Here is a 6,000-nt window from a genome sequence, read left to right on the forward strand (position 1 = left end):
AGGACTGTCCCCTTTTTAAGCCCTGCCCCAGACGTCCTGACTTTTTTTTTTGTGGCAAAACTGGGCATTTGTCCATCATAGTTGGCAAGAGCAAATGGGACAAATGCCCAGTTTTGTGAAAAAGGGGCTGGGGGAGGGGGCAGCTCCACATGGGGAGAGTGGAGAAGGGGCTCGGGGTCCCTAGAAGCGAAGGTGTGTTTACAAATAAAAGAGAGGGGAAAACTTGGCTGTCTAAAAGGCCCATTCAAATAGTGAAGGAATGAATCTGAGTGAGGGTGAGAGGGGAGCAGATAAAAGCCTAGATAGCTTATGTATAATGTACTGGTGTCACGGTTCCTTCCCCACACTGAACTCTAGGGTACAGATGTGGGGACCTGCATGAAAGACCCCCTAAGCTTATTCTTACCAGCTTATGTTAAAAACTTCCCTAAGGTAAAAACTTTGCCTTGTCCTTGAACCCTACCCTGATTGTAGGAATTCACTTAATCTCTGTGTGTTTCACTACACCCATGTGTAAAATGGGGAGGAGGGAGAAGGGCTCAGGGGACCAGCTCCACAAGGCAGGTGGAGGGGGGGAGAGAGAGGCGGGGGGCAGATCTATGTGGGAGTGAGGGGAGAGGAGAGAGGAGTTTGTGGGTGGGCAGCTTCGCACAGGAGATGGAGGGGAGAGGAGAGAGTGGCTTGGGGGGCTGCTCCGTGTGGGAGATGGAGGGGGGAGAAAGGGGCAGGGGGGCAGCTCCACGCAGGGTGGGGGAATATGTTCACCCTACCACAACTCCAGGGTCTGGTTTGGCCAGGGGGACAAGCCTCAGGGGAAGAGGAGGAGCAACGTGGCAGGGCAATATCTGGGGCAGGGGGGAAAAGGAGGAACAGGGGGTGGGGCCAGAATGCTGGCCTGCGAGGTCCCCCAAATTGACTGGGGGCCCTGGGCGTGGGCCCTGTTGGCCTGTGTGGTAATCTGCTACTGCTCCTCTTGTCCTCTTCTTCTCTCCTGCCATGTCCCCCTCACCACTCTTCCCTTCAATGTCCCCTCCCTCTGCCCTTTAGCTGATCCTCTGCCTAACTAACCCTCCCCCCCAAAAAACAATGTAGCAATAACTACCATTTGCTAATATCTCTTTGTTCCCCTTTGCTTGTGTGCTTTACCCCTCCCGCCTCCTTGTCTGTCATCTCTATTTAGAAAGTAACTTCTTCAGGGCGGGGACCATCTTTCTGCTCTGTGTTTGTACATGACCTGGCACAATGGGGTCATGAGCCATGACTGGGGCGTCTAGCACTGCCATGGTACATCTAATAAGTAATGCAGGGCACCTAGCACAATGTGGTACTTGGTCATGACTGGGGCTCCTAGGCCCTACCATAACATACACACACAAGAAAGAAAGAAAGAAAGAAAGAAAGAAAGAAAGAAAGAAAGAAAGAAAGAAAGAAAGAAAGAACTTGTTCCTGGTCTACAAATACCTAGAGAGATAGAGAGACTCAAGATATCTAACACTGGGTGGCTCTTGAATCTGTCTGTCAGAGGCACAAAAAGCAACCAGCTGCTGGAAGTTCAAACCAGAAATATTCAAGCTGGAACTAAGATACAGCTTTTGAATAATGAGGGTAATTAATCATTGGAACAGCTGCTCATACCTTCTGGGGTATGGGGAGTTGAACCAATCACTCAGATTCCCTCCCTTGGATTCTTTAAATCAAATCCGAATGTCTCTTTCTAAAAGATCTACTCCAGCTCAACCATGGTAGGGTCAGTGCTGGAATCAGCTGGCAGAGTTCTCTGGCCTGTTTACAAAAGTGCTCAGACTGGATTAACACAGCTGTCTCTTCAGGCTTGGAATCTATGAATCTAACATGTCTTAATAATTTATTAATTTGATTATTATTTAATAAATTAGGGATACCACAATCCCCACTTTTTATCTGCTACATTTATTAGATTTTCAGTGTTTTATTTATTATTATTTCTTTGTACTGTGTGCAACCTAGCAACAGCCTGACAGGGCTAGGCAGTGTACACATGTATTTAATAAACTAAAATGCCTGCCCAAACAGGTTTATACTCTACATATGAAGCAAGAGAACAAAACAAACACTTGGGTGTGGGTGGGGGCAGGGGCATGTGGAACATTAGGAAACAATTGTATGATTGTGATTTCAGCTCCCTGGATGTTGAACCACCCCTGAGGTTTTTTTGAAGGAGAAATTTGAAAGGATGAAAATACTGTTGTTTGCATGTTTCATATAATTTATATCAATACAAATCATTCACTCTTTCTTCAAGAGGTCAAATAAAAGTTGAGGTCTTGAGCCCTTATGCAGCCTTTTTTGAGTGAAGGGAAATGTACAGCATCCCTCTAGTCTTGCTTCTTCTCTATATGGGCTACTTACTAACAGAGAACATTTATTTTAGGTTTTCAAAACAACTTTGGATTGTTTGCCCTGATCAGGACAGAGGTCTTATTTTTCTTTGGTTTCTATACAGTGTCAAACACACCTATAGCACTGCTATCGTAAAAATTGTTATTTTAATTTAAGCCATTCTGTAAATGAGATGGCACTGTACAGATATTTCTGTGTTTTTTTAATATCTGCAATTAATAGCAGAACTGGGTGAATAATTGATTTTTCAATTTGGTGTCAGAAACACACTCCCCTAAAAAAAATACAGTTAAACAAAATGTTTCATTTTGGTTTTTGGGTGTTTTACCTTTTTGTGTTTTGTTTTAACTAAATTAGCTAATATTTAGATGAAAGAGCATTTTGAAATGAAAGGTTAAAATGTTTCCAACTTTTTCAGAAATTTTTATACCATTTTTTTCAGCAAAAGCTATTCACCAAGTTGAACCTAAGTGCGCCAACTGTTTCAGTTGACCTGAAAAAATTAAATCACCTAGTTCTTGTTGACAGGCTGATGTTCCCAACAGACCTTTAATTGGACAAATAGAAAATAAACAAGTAAATTAAGCAAATTGACAGAAAATCCAAAATGAACGTACATCTTAAGAATCCACCTATTTATAATAAGATATGAAGAAAAAGGTAGCAAGTGACCTTTGCGACCTAAGTTGGAGGATGTGTTTTAACCACGTATAGCCCTCAGTGGGTGTGATGGAAAGAATACTTGAGATACTCCTGAAAAAATAGTTGATGTTGTTATTTATGTATCAGGACAAGGGAAAAAGCTAAACACTCTCAAGGGGACACAGGAAAATAGCAATTGCCATGTTGGATCTGACAAGGTGCAAGAGCCTTGTAATAGCCATTATTGAATAATCTGCACATACAGGATATTTTATCTGACATATTTTATGTTCCTTTATGACATTGTCTTTGCTTGAGCTTGATTTCTATTTTCTGAAGGAATCAGTTTAGATCAATTATCATTGTGAACCTGGCTGTTTCAACTTTCTATTTTACCCTTTGTCTACCTACTTCCTTTGTTGTATGTACGTGTTACTCTGGGCAGTATGAGAATTGTCTCTCCTCTTTTGTACTCTAAAGCTTGTCACATTTGAAATTTGTCCATTTTGAGGGTTGTTGAAGTTACCTCTTATTAAAGTTTTATTAGACTTAATTGCCTCTTTGATCATACCCATTTATTCATAAATACCATTCTTTTGCTGATTGATGTGCTGATAGAATAACGCTATAAGATAGGTTTCAGAGTAGCAGCCATGTTAGTCTGTCTTCTCAAAAAGAAGAGGAGTACTTGTGGCACCTTAGAGACTAACAAATTTATCTGAGCATAAGCTTTCGTGAGCTACAGCTCACTTCATCGGATGCTATAAGATAGGAACTTCAACAACAAAACTTACTATTTGTAGCAATGGAACAAAGCCTTATTTAGAAAAAAAGTATGAAAATTGACTCACATTTTCACTTTGAAGATAATCACAGTCCCTGTGAGTGCCTTCTGGAATATCCCGTTGAGTAAGAGCATTGATCGGAAGTCACTCTCTTCTCTCTTTCTCTGAAACAGAAACCAGTCTCCCTTCTGGAAAATCAAAGTGCAAGTTTCACTCACTGCAGCTGGTATGCAGAAAAGTGCAAAGGTTCACAAAGCAAGACTCTCCCTGTTATGTTCACAACACACATACACAGAGTTAGAAAGACACTCTACTCTTGCTAGATGGTTACAACATAACACTACTCTATTTCTTTGAATCCAGACATTTAACACTCAACAAGCAAACACAGAAATAGATCCAGCAGACTGCTACCTAAGGCAGAGAGGCACAACTCAACCCATCTTGATCCAGACTGTCCCAATAGCAGACTGATTGCCGAAGATCCATATTGCACACTTCCACTCAGAGCCCACTCTTGCAAGCAGGACCAGGAAACCCATTAGAATTTAAAGTGACAATTTTTAATTTTAATACCATCCCACGTAAACAGCGTGGTTATTATGTGACCTTGCTCTTTAAGTGTGAAGGTACATTTGATCTAAATCAAATAAAATGGTAACAATTCAGAAAAAATGGGGTTTTCTTAAAATCAACATTTTCCATGAGGAAATTTCAGTTTGCTGAAATGTTTGTACTTTCATTGAAAGAGTCTTCATGAAGAGTTCTCTCAAAACATCTGCTCAGTGTGCAGCAGCAGTCAAAAAATGTTAACAGAATGTTAGGCACCCTCAGGAAAGAGATAGATAGTAAGGGTATGTCTACACTACGAAATTAGGTTGATATTATAGAAGTTGACTTTTAGAAATCGATTTTATACAGTGGATTGCGTATGTCCACACTAAACGCATTAAGTCGGCAAAGTGCATCCTCACTACCATGGCTAGCATCGACTTAAAGAGGTCACAGTTCCCGCAGTCTCTGCCACCCACTGGAATTCTGGGTTAAGCTCCCAATGCCTGATGGGGCAAAAACATTGTCACGGGTGGTTTTAGGTGCATGTCGCTGGTTACCCCTCCCTCTGTGAAAGCAATGGCAGACAATTGTTTTGAGCCTTTTTTCTGTGCAGACCCCATACTGCTTTCAGCAGACGGTGCAGTAGGACTGGTAACCATCGTCATCCACCGCTTCCGCTGCAACTCTGCTCTGCTGCTATTGTCTCAATAGAGAATTTCTCCATGTTGTCTGTCATGGGCTCTTGGGAACATGTGTTCTTCCTCAGGAAATGTGCACGGTGCTAACCGTTGTCATCCACCACTTCCACTGCAACTCTGCTCTCCTGATCTCATGAATCCACCTTGCAGGTCCTCTCTTTGTTCTCTATAAATATCTATTCTCATGCCATCCGTCGTCAGCCACCACTTCCACTGCAACTCTGCTCTCCTGCTTTCCTGCAGACGCCATACCACGGCAAGCACGGAGCCTGCGGCAGTTATGAGCATTGTAAACACCTCATACATTATCCTGCAGTATGTGCAAAACCAGAACCTGCAAAAGCAGGTGAGGAGGCGACAGCAACATGGTGACGAGAGTGATGAGGACATGGACACAGACTTCTCTCAAAGTATGGGACTGGGCAATTTGGACATCCTGGTGCAATGGGGCAGGCTCATTTCGTGGAAAGCCAATTCTGGGACCGGGAAACAAGCACAGCCTGGTGGGACCATATAGTGTTGCCGGTCTGGGGTGATTTCCAGTGGCTGCAAAACTTTTGCATGCGTAAGGGCACTTTCATGGAACTTTGTGACTTGTTTTCCCCTGTCCTGAAGCGCAAGAATACCAAGATGAGAGCAGCCCTCAAAGTTCACAAGCAAGTGGCAATAGCCCTCTGGAAGCTTGCAATGCCAGACAGCTACTGGTTAGTCTGGAATGAATTTGGAGAGGGCAAATCTACAGTGGGGGCTGCTGTGATCCAAGTAGCCAACGCAATCACAGAGCTGCTGCTATCAAGGGTAGTGACTCTGGGAAATGTGCAGGTCATAGTGGATGGCTTTGTTGCAATGGGATTCCCTAACTGTGGTGGGATGATAGATGGAACACATATCCCTGTCTTGGGACTGGACCAGGACAGGAAGTATCATAATGCCGAAATATC

At 43.0% G+C, this 6,000-nt stretch overlaps 1 long non-coding RNA gene across 2 annotated transcripts in view; it reads right to left on the bottom strand.

The window, feature by feature from the left end:
- LOC119847255 overlaps positions 1–4,326 on the bottom strand; it is a 40,684-nt gene extending 36,358 nt beyond the window's left edge. Inside the window, exons 1-2 of one of the 2 annotated variants that reach the window (XR_006276793.1) lie at positions 4,221–4,326; positions 3,873–3,994 (exon numbers count right to left, since the gene is read on the bottom strand). This is a non-coding gene — a long non-coding RNA (uncharacterized LOC119847255). Of the gene's footprint in view, positions 1–3,872; positions 4,056–4,220 lie in introns of those variants that run through there. The other variant, XR_006276794.1, reaches the window with a different exon arrangement.
- Between the last annotated feature and the right edge of the window lie 1,674 nt (positions 4,327–6,000).

This window comes from Dermochelys coriacea, chromosome 23 (genome assembly GCF_009764565.3).
Source record: "Dermochelys coriacea isolate rDerCor1 chromosome 23, rDerCor1.pri.v4, whole genome shotgun sequence".
Lineage (NCBI taxonomy): Eukaryota > Metazoa > Chordata > Testudines > Dermochelyidae > Dermochelys > Dermochelys coriacea.